The sequence below is a fragment of the Mustela nivalis genome, assembly GCF_964662115.1.
Source record: "Mustela nivalis genome assembly, chromosome: 8".
NCBI classification, from domain to species: domain Eukaryota; kingdom Metazoa; phylum Chordata; class Mammalia; order Carnivora; family Mustelidae; genus Mustela; species Mustela nivalis.
In genome coordinates this window covers 88,733,662-88,745,034 of record NC_139027.1, presented here as the reverse complement: position 1 = coordinate 88,745,034, position 11,373 = coordinate 88,733,662, and positions in this window count along the sequence as shown.

Here is an 11,373-nt window from a genome sequence, read left to right as displayed (position 1 = left end):
TTCATCTGCTAGGTAGTTAGTATTTCAACCACATTAGGATTTTGTATTTGCATATAATCTGTGCAAGGGACATTTTTAGGTCTGTAAATAGGTGCATCTTTCAAATGTATATTTCTCTTTCATAATAATGATGATAATAAAAGGTGTTGATTTAGCATTGAAGCACAATCAGCATACCTGCTGTCTTATGACCCAATTACTCACTGAGTCTCAAAAGGGCTTCCCTGTGTGGATTTTACCTCCTTACCAGATATGAAGCTCCAGGTCGTTCATCTGCCCTTGGCACAGTATACTGCACACACAGGAAGTTCTAAAATCTACTGGCCAGTGTTAGGAAAAGGAGTCTTGCCTTCACCCTGATTAGCATGGATTATTGTTGACAGAAAGTTTGTTTCAGTGGGCAGAGTCTGTTATTCAGATCCATTTTTTTCTGCTTTTCATTATTATGTTATCCTTGGGGTCATCACTTTATGGGCTTGCTGACCTTCATGGCTGGTGAAGCTCCTTGGGGTAAGTTTCTTCTTCCCTGTCAACATTCCCACAGTAATGTTGAAAAACAGCTCCTCCCAAACCCCATGACTTACATAGGCCTTATGGCAACAAGTGTCTAATTTTCTTCCTCACCAGTCTCCGTTGGTTAGGGTGGTTCTGTCTCTGGCTGCTGGTTGCTTGGGGTGGGATCCACGATGGGTTGGGTCCAGCTCTGCTCCAGGAGTTTCCTTGTATCCCTTAGAGCAGTGACTGCCTGAGGTTCTCCAGCTGTAACTGGGTCATATTTCTAAGGACTGGCTGCCCCAAATCATTTGTGGGTGTGTGTCATCCAAAGGTGTGGCTTCAGCTAAAGAAGAATTTGTGGCATTTTTACAAACTATCCCAAGAGGGAAAGAGGACAGGGACCAAGGCAGTTGTTAGAAGGTGAAATCACCAGAGTCATATTAGCTTTTAAGTAAGAGTGCATCACTAATGACATTTATCCTTGTCAATGTTTTCTGTCTTATGTCTGACCAGTTTATTTTCCTTGTTATCACTGTTCTATTTGTAGAATTATGTTTTATTTAAGTTGTCAATGTAATGCCAGATGCATTGTACACCCACCTTAAAAGACCACCAGAGACGCAAGTCAAAGCCAAACAGCAAGGGTCGTTTATTACGAGTTCGAACCCAGACCTCCATGCCGGTGATGCTGAGAGGTTGATAACACTTTCAGGCATAAACAAGTTTCGGGTGGGGTGAGCTTTGTCCAGGCCTTTCATTCAAGTTCATCTTGAATGTTTATTTCCCCTTTTTCTGTATAAGTCTGTAATCTTGAACAACCTGCTTTCATGATTTTATGCCATTGTCTAGGGAATTTGTGTAAGCTAGTAAATGACACCATCTTCATTTACACTTGGATGTGTAGGCAGGGCTGGGAAGGCTCTTAGTTCTCTGGCAGGGGGTGGGGGTTGGCATAAGGAGAGATGGAGGGATAGGAAGGACTGGGGGGTCATTCCCTACTAGGGAAGAACCACACTGAGCTCCTTCTTCCTTTTGAGGGTTTCCACTGGGGCTCCCAAATGGGATAAGGATCTTTCCACTTCCTTTGGTGTTTCCTGGGGTGTGCTGAAGCAGGTTTTTGTGAGGCTCTGTTATGATCCTCTCAATTAAAAAAGAGTGGAAATGGTATGAAAAGGATTATATGTGAGGAAATGGATGGATAACCCCATTGCTTTCATAGGTTGGTTTGTTGGTAGTGCTTATTGCTGTATTGAGATTGTGACATTTAATAAGGCCAGTCTCGAACATTACTGAATTGTACCTGTGAAAAGGAAGTGGGAGTCTACTGTGGCTGGACCAAGAAACAGGTGAGGCCCGGAGGACCTGAAGCAGTGTTAGATACAGTCCTTCATGGAGAAACCCACTGTGTGTTATTGTAATTGGGGTGTCAGGACCTGATAATACAGTTGAGGAGGTGTGAGTCAACAGGCAAGCTTCATACTCTGCAGTGGCCAGATTTAGGAAACCTTTGCTTGAGAAGCACCAACACTCATGAGAACACACTCCTCCCAGCACATGCAGATTTTTCAAATTAGGTTCCCCAGATTTTGATGGGGATTCTGCACCTGGGAGAGAGGGACTGTCCAGGGCAGTTGTGTACATTCTTTCCTCCCACTGTGTCCACCTCCATTCCTCACTCCTCACCTTCACCAGACCTGCCAAGTCCAAGACTGAAGGCCTGGGATCCTGGCAAGCAGTCTGGCCCCCACTATAAGACAAACAGAGGTGGTAGATCATTTGCTTTTAATTGAGAAAGGGCTTCCATGTGATTAAATAGAGGGCATGAGTGAATATTCACAAATGTGACTACTTATTGATATCATTACTTATGAGGGAGAGGAAAGCAAGCAGACACATTAATAAACGCCTCTGAGTTCACAAATGATCATCTGTTTCTCAGCAGATAGCACTATTAAAAACTTGGCTCAATGAAAATATTGTAATGCACTTGAAATCTCAAGGACGGACTTAGGGCAACTCATTAAACCTGATGGTCATGCTTCCCACCTGTAAATAGGTTAATGGTACTTCTGAATGTGGTATGAATTTCAATTACAGAGATTATTTTCCAAGAATTATTGAATAGTTATTATATACAGAGCCTTAAATTAGGAACTAATAAATTAAAAAGAGGACTAAGAGCAAAGAGAAAGAGAGGTAGAGACTGAGTCTTATCATATATGTAAAATATGCCTATTTTGAATAAAGAGAGGTTATAGCAAATGGTTGATAAAGATTATGAAGAATAGTAGGAAAATGACAAATCAGCCAAAACTTAAAGTGACATTACTAAAAGTTTGCCTCATGTTTTCATCCTATTTTAGAGTCTAACCTCATCATTGTGTCGGGCATGTTAAAGGCGGGGGAGGGGGGGAATTTGGGATGCCTGGGTGGCCCAAATGGGTAAGTGTCTGCCTTTGGCTTGGGTCATGCACGATCCCAGAGTCCTGAGGTTGAGTCCTGCATCAGGGTCCTTGCTCCGAGAGGAGCCTGCTTCTTCCTCTGCCTGTTGCTTTCCTTGCTTGTGCTTTCTCTCTCTCTCTCTCTCTGACAAATAAACAAATACAATCTTTAAAATGATCTTATTCTAGTATAATTGCCATGTAGTGTTATATGAGTTTCAGGTGTTCAATATACTGATTCAACATTTCTGTACATTATTCAGTACTCCTCACAAATGTACTCTTCATCCCCTTCACCTATTAATTATCCAATTGAATTCCTTTTTTCCTGTCATTTTGTTTAGACAATAGAGCCCTGTAGCCATTCACCTAGAGTGCTGATTCACCCACAGACCCATTTTTCTTTAAAGCAGCTTTTGTCTATTTGATAAGGGGTTTTCTTAGCAGGTGGGAGCTCAGACAGACTGAGGTTAGCAGGTACAGCCTGACTTCTATGACCTAGGGCTCTGGGAGGAGTCACTCCAGTCATGACATTGTTGGTGAAAGATCTTTCACTTCCTGGGGACTGAGATAATATCTTCCAGTGATCACAACTTTAAAATAAAGGTCCACGTGCCTGGAAGGAAGCTGACAAGTCCACCGCATCCAGGCGCTCGTCACTGTGACCAGTAATGGAGCAAGGGGGTGATTTGCCAGGTGTCCAGAAGCAGCTGAGGCCAGACCCCACTTCCTGCCCCTGAACAGGGCCTATCCACCTGTCCTGATTCCTGGCACATATACTCAGAAGATCATTAAAAAGCTTTTTTAAAATCAACCAAATGTACAATAGATCACTGCCCCCTTTTTTATCTGTTAAAAGGCTGGTTGGAGCGGCACCGGGGTGGCTCAGTGGGTTAAGCCTCTGCCTTTGGCTCAGGTCATGATCTCAGGTCCCAGGATCGAGCGCCGTGTTGGGCTCTCTGCTTGGCGGGGAGCCTGCTTCCTCCTCTCTCTCTGCCTGCCTCTATGCCTACTTGTGATCTCTCTCTGTCAAATAAATAAAATCTTAAAAAAAATTAAAAGGCTTGGTGGAAGAAGCAACCAGGCTTGGTAGACTGTCTCTGGGAGGAAGTAGAAGATACAGATCTCTGAAACTAGCATGCTGGCAAACCTGATACAGGAATCCAAGATCTGTGCCTGTTCAGAATGATCTTGAGTTAGGATTGAGAAATAAGTGATGCAAAAGCTGATAGGGAAGCTTAGAGCACTATATGTGGAGACTGTTCCATGCCAACCCTATCCATTAGCAATTGGGTCAGCAGCTACAACAGAGATCCAAATTCTGAAGCTTCAGTATTTGGGTGGTAACTCTTTCATGGATAAGAAGTCAAGATGTCGGCTCTCTAGAACTGGTATGACAGCTTCAAAGATCTGGGCTCCATCTACCTTTCTGATTCTCCACCCTCAAGGCTATCTGTTGGCAGTAGGAGCTTCTGCCATCTTGTCCATGTTATAGGTCTGATCCCGAGGAAAAGAAAAAAGGATGATAGGCCATGCCCGTCCAGGTGAAGTAGCTCCCCTTAAAGCGTTTTCTTAAAGAAGTCCCAGGGTTTCCAGTATAGCTTATAGACCACCCCTGGCTGCAAGGGAGGCTGGTATATGCTATTTTCTAACAGGGCATGGCTCCCTGGAAGAAAATCAGTGTTGTAAGACATGAATGAACAGTGGATATTGGGTAGCTGTCCCAAGCTCACCAGCCTAAGGAGTGCAGACCATTCTCTTTAGCACTGGGAAGTTGTTGGAGGATTCTGAGGAGAGAGGAGAAGGGTTTGCTTCAAGAAGATGAAATGGCAGGAGGCTTGGAGAGCAAGTGGAGAGGTTGAGAGTAGAGGCAATGCTGTGTGGATTCGCATGGACTGGAATATGGATGAATCCACTCTAACCACTCATAGTCACCTGGGAAACTGAGGCAACCAGATGGCACTGCTTTAAGAGATGCCCTTCTTGTAGCACTTAAGTTAACAGGCTTGACGGTTAACTGAATGACTTTCAATAGAATATGAACAGCCATGTCAGCCATGATACGATTAGCAATTTTATCTTTTGATTATGCTCAGTGTCATTTCTTGTTTCAGATGAGTGAATTGCTTCCATAAAGCAACCTTAAAACAATTTCTCTTCTGTTCTTTGCACTCATTTTGACACTAGTAGAACAAATTATAATGGAATCCTATTGAAACCCTCTTCGATTTAAACTATGTACAAACAGACTTGGAGATTTTGTCATCCTTTGCACATCAGCAGCAGTTTCTGTGCCATTTGTAGCCACAATTGAATAGGAATTTAGATCAGTGAGATGTTCATGAGGTTTGTAATTCAAAACACAAAGTCCAAATGCACCAGGTAAATGCAGCAGTCATAAGTAAAGGGTATGGGCTAATGCACACATGGTTGACAATAAGTCATAAATCCATTGTTGAGCTGATGTGACTTTTGAATACAGTTATTCTAATGCTTGAAGGCTTCTTTCAAGGTTGACTATCTGGATTTGGAATATTGGGATTTCTGAGATGTTTCAGTGGTTTATGGAGACAAAGGGATGGAGTATTTGAAGTTGGAAGTATTCTATACATGGCCATGGCTTCTTGCCTTGGGTATCCACACTCCAGATATTTGAAATCATAGGGTTTATGTTTGAACTACAGCAATTTTCTCTCATAAAGGGATACAAGTGATGTGATGTAGTCACAGTTCCTAGTCATCAACACTGAAATTCCAGACTGGCACTGTTGCAAGGGATAGTTTGAAATGGCCAGGTTACAGGTCACAAAACTCTCTTTCAGGGACTTTCAGGGACTGAGCTATGTGAAAAAGGGCATCTCCATGTTGACAGTACAGAGGGGAGCAAAAAATAAATCAACCCACAGGACACCTCCCATCTGCCACTGACTTATCGCCTCACCATAGTAAGACTTACATGCTTTCAACCTCGTAAAGGCATATTATCTTTTGTGTTTTAAAACCTAGGTGTCTTGTGACAGGACACAATTCCACTTCCAAATGCACATGTAGATGAAGGAAAGAATTCTGTTCATTACTTCACCCAGTCGCATCCATCCTGTGAGGAAGAGTCTTGGTTTGAGATGGGCACTCTGGCCTCTTTCTTATTTGCTAAGTAAGATAAATAATATTTACCAATATTAGACGTTTCTCTCTGACAGTGAGTTTCTGGCACAATGTCTGTTTTCATTCAGGGAAACACAGGGATTTACAAATCCCCAAATCTCCACAGATCAGTCAAAGATGTGGCAAACAGTTTCTCAGCTAGACAGATGGAAGCACTTCTCTAGTGCCAGCATCTGAGGAGATGAGGATCTGGATGGCAGCACCTGCACCAGGGGAATTATTAGAAATTGTACCACTATGAACAAAAGACTCATCCAAGCTCAGGACTGATGGTTCTTCTTTCTAACAGATATTTAACCTGATTTGCCTGCAAAAACACTCATGTTATTAAAAACAAAACCAGCAGTGGTTACATGAATTTTCAGTGGCTAAATGCTGAGGTTTTCTCTGGCTTTGCTCTGCCTCTCACCCATCCCATTCATGACCAATTCTATCGTAGGGCATCTCGTTCATAAGGAATAGGGGCCCAAGTGAGGGCATCCTTTAGCTTCCTATAATCCAACAACCTCTCCATTAAGCCATTGCAAATTATCATACCACCTAAGTGATATTAAGGTGCTTGCCATATTAAGGTAGCTCTCTGTAAATCCTGATCCCCCTTCCAAACAGAGGGCTGCCCCTAGGACCTGCCTGTATGGAAGTTTTGAATCAGCTGCTGCTGAGAGGATTAAGTTTATGCTAAACTGACAGAAGAAGCTTCCTCTTACATCAGTGCAAAACTGGTGAATGAAGCTACCCAAGGACCAGGCAGCAGCCAGACATCTGGGCAGCAGTGAGTTTGCTTATCTTGGGAAACCCAAAGAAAGCCAACCAGCTCTGAGACTTTTATGATGGCAAGTGTAAGAGCAAGTGTGTGGAGTGTGAGGACACTGCCTGATCCTGAGAAGGCACCTAGAGTAAAAGTTTGCTTCCTGCCAGGAGTGCGCAGGAAGTTGGGCAATGACTCGGTCCAGCTAGAGGCCTCCTGCCTTAGCATCCGAAGGAGGGTCAAATGTGGTTAATGTGGGGACATGGAATGGATTCTCTCCCAACCCTGCCTTCGGTCAGTGGCAGCAGAAGGAAACTGCTAATGTGGGGACATGGAATGGATTCTCTCCCAACCCTGCCTTCGGTCAGTGGCAGCAGAAGGAAACTGCCATCTTACCTGCAGTGCACTCTGTGGAGAACAATTGGAATAAAGAACCCAGGGAGAAACTGAAACAAATATCGTGGTATCTGATCATTTGGTAAATCCTAACTGCACATTGATCTGACCCACCCATCATACTAGACATGGAGGATACAGCTATGATTGGAAACAGTTCCTGACTTTGGGGGCTTCTATGGGGCTAGAGAAGAGAGGCAGCTGAACAGTGTGGCCAATCAAGATGAGCAAATGTTGGGTGGGAACTCTTAGTGGGATCCCTGAAGAAGACATCGTGTGCCAAATCTTCTCAGCTCACCTTGTGCTCACCTGCAGCTGGTGGGAAGTTTCTGTGCACCCTGACAGCTTCCTACCTATCTCCAGTACCTGTTTGCCTCTCCCTTTTTCTCCTCCTGGGGGATGGAAGACACTGCCCCTCGTGCAGCATTCAGCCAGTGGGTGGATAGGTTCCCCGGCTTCCTCCCTGCTCAGTGGGGCAATTCTGAGGCATGCTCCATATAGTCTCCTAGAGGTTCTTAACAGGAGGGAGTCCTAGCTGCTCACAGCAGTAGCTCACTCCTTGACAAGTCCTGTATTGATGTTCCTGCCTTACTTCCCCAGCAAATCCTGGGCCACCTCCGAGTTAGCCACCTGGCTCAAATCCTTTCCTCAGGCTCTGCCTTTAGGGGTTGACCTGCCTCAGGCTAAGGATCTGAAACAGCACATAGCACATGGCACTTTATTGACACTTTTGAGTCAGTTGGAAGATGGGCACTCACATGCTGAATGGGCGGCCAGCACCAAGGTGTCCATGTGACCAATGAAAGTGGCCCAACTTGGATGTTTCCCCACCTGCTCCCTTGATGAAGCAACTTTGGGAAGGTCATAGTCTGACTAGTTTTACCCAGGGGTCCTACTGGGTATCACTAGGGTGGTAGTAGAGACTTATCACCTGGAGACACTGGATTGTTTATACATCTAAAGTGCTTAAGGCATCCTATCTTTTCCCTGCTGCTCATGGGATGGGTGCCTTTCAAGTCATGCCTGATGGGTTCCTTGACATCCACTCCAATATCTAGGCCTCAGAAAACATGTGTCCTCACTTCCCCGACACACGAAGCACAGAGACCCAGTCTTTTAGGCACTCTGCATAGGGCCAAATTTGTTTCAGAATTTAAATAGTTCAGACGTTGGAAGTGTAAAACTGCACTATAAACTGTCTATAAAACTGTCTATAAAATATGACATATCGGATGGGTCTGAGGCCATATCCCTTAAGACAGCAGTTTGAAGTTTCTGTACTTTCACCTTGAATACAAGTTTGCCCCAACACGATAAACAAACTTTTGGTTCTTGGACAATATCAGATTTCCCATTGCAGGCACAGGATTATGGAGCTCTTCAAAGTTCCACTCACCCAAATCCTATCAAGGCCCACTGCCTGCCCTTCCTCTGACTTCTGAAGGACTCATGGCACTCAGACTATAACAAAGTGCAGCACCTGATACTACTCTGTCTCACATTGTTCTCATTGTTTTTCATGTCTTCATTTCAATTCTAAATATACACCAAGGCAGAGATCATGTTTTGTGCAGCATGCTGCATCTGGTAGGACTCTCTTGGTTGTAGCAAAATGGATTCATTTTAACTTTTCAAAATTGGAAATAGAGTTGTTACACACTTTACATTAGTTTCAGGTCTATAACATAGTGAGTGAACAATTATATACATGATGCTTACAAGTGTAGCTACCATCTGTCACCATATAATGCTATCACAATACCACTGACTATATTCCCTATGCTGTACTTTTAATCACTGTGACTTATTCATCCCATCACTGGAAGCTTATACCTTCCAATCACCTTCACTCATTTTGCCTGTCTCCAAACACCCTCCCATCTGGCAGCCCCTAGTTTCAATTCATGGGTATTTTTTTTTCCTGTATTTTTTGCTTGTTTTATATTTTAGATTCTACATAAAAGTGAAATGGTATTCGATGTGTGAAAACAGAATTTTTGGTCTCGTAACTGAAAAAGTGTAGGAACAGCCTGTGATTCAGGTCCAACTGGGTCCAGGGGCTCTATTAATCCATCGGGATTCAGTCCTTTCTGTCTCTCTGGCCACTACATCTTTCTTGGTATCATTCTTGACCAGGATTTCTGTACATGGCTGCCCCTAGAGCTGGGAGGTTTACAACGGCTAGCTGAGCCATTGCCAGGGAGAGACAGCTTCTCTGTTTTTATGCTTCCACTCATCAGTCCCTTCTATTGGCCAGCTTGGTCCTAAACCAATCTCCATAGCCAAGAGTGGTGGTGTTCTTGACTAAACATGGATCCCTGTTTCCTTAGGGAACAAGTGCTTGACTTATTTCACTCAGCATAATCTCTTCCAGTCCTGTCCATGTTGCTACAAAAGTTGGGTATTCATCCTTTCTGATGGAGGCATAATACTCCATAGTGTATATGGACCACATCTTCCTTATCCATTTGTCCGTTGAAGGGCATCTTGGTTCTTTCCACAGTTTGGTGACCATGGCCATTGCTGCTATAAACATTGGGGGTACAGATGGCCCTTCTTTTCACAACATCTGTATCTTTGGGGTAAATACCCAGGAGTGCAATTGCAGGGTCCTAGGGAAGTTCTATTTTTAATTTCTTGAGGAATCTCCACACTGTTCTCCAAAGAGGCTGCACCAACTTGCATTTCCACCAACAGTGTAAGAGGGTTCCCCTTTCTCCACATCCTCTCCAACACATATTGTTTCCTGTTTTGTTAATTTTGGCCATTCTAACTGGTGTAAGGTGATATCTCAATGTGGTTTTAATTTGAATATCCCTGAGTTCATCCATACCTCTTAAAAGGAGTTTGTGCTCTGCACACATCACAGAGATTCAGGAGGGCACAAGAAAGGGAAGCCACCGGCCTAATGAAACCCATACACTATTGACGCCTTCCATCCTGACTCAACCTACTGAGGAAGAGAACATGAGGAGACCCCTGCAGGTGTGGACAAAGCCCTGTCCTTGCTGTTCATTTTCCTGGCATTCAAAATGCCTCTTTGTTGCTGTCAAACTGGTGCTGATAAATCACTATTTTTTGCTGAAAGTGGTGAACATTTTTGGATTGGACTGATGACACCTTGTTTCTCCATGTGGTCCATGAACAAGTGGCTTTGGCATACAGAAAACCAAGGATTACAGATGTTTTGAAAAGAAGGACCATATGAACCCTGAGGTTCATAGTATCAATGTCCACAATAGCCAAACTGTGGTAAGAGCCAAGATGTCCTTCAACAGAGGAAGGATAAAGAAGCTTTGGTCCATACATACAATGGAACATTACTCAGGCATCAGAAAGGATGAATACCCAATTTTTGCATCAACATGTATGGGACTGGAGGAAATGGTGCTGAGTGAAAGAAGTCAAGCAGATAAAGTCAATTAGCATGTGGTTTCACTTGGGGAACCTAAGGATTAACATGGAGGACATTGGAAGAAGGAAGGGAACAGTGAATTGGGGGAAATCTGAGAGGGAGATGAACCAATAGAGACTGTGGACTCTCAGAAACAAGCTGAGGGTTTTGGAGGGGAGATGTATGAGCCTGGTGGGGGTTAAGGAGGGCACATATTGCATGGAACACTTGTTTTTGTACATAAACAATCTTGGAACACTGCATCAAAAACTAATGATACATTTAATGGTGACTATCATAACACAATAATGAAAAAAATCAAGGGATATGTTCAAGAAATCTGTGTACCTACCTCCATGTTTAAAGACAATTATTTCTCCTCCTCCTCCTCCTCCTCCTCCTCCTCCTTCTTCTTCCAGCATTAATTACAACAGGCAAGACACTGTGAAAAAGTCACAGAAGGACAACATTTTGTTTGCTCCATGTGGTCTCAAGGAAAATGGCTGAAGTCAAATGGCTGAGATAGGACCTACCTGGAAGGTTATAAATGGCCAGATGAAATGGTCCTGTGTTCATTTCTCCATCTTAGCAAATTACACTTTCCAGTGTAATTTATTTTTAGGTCATGAAGTCCATGAAGTTCAAGGAGTACATTCTAAATGTCTTAAATGCATTAATATCTTTGTCCAACCTCCCAGGAACCCACCTTCCCATCTCACTCCATCTTATAAAAC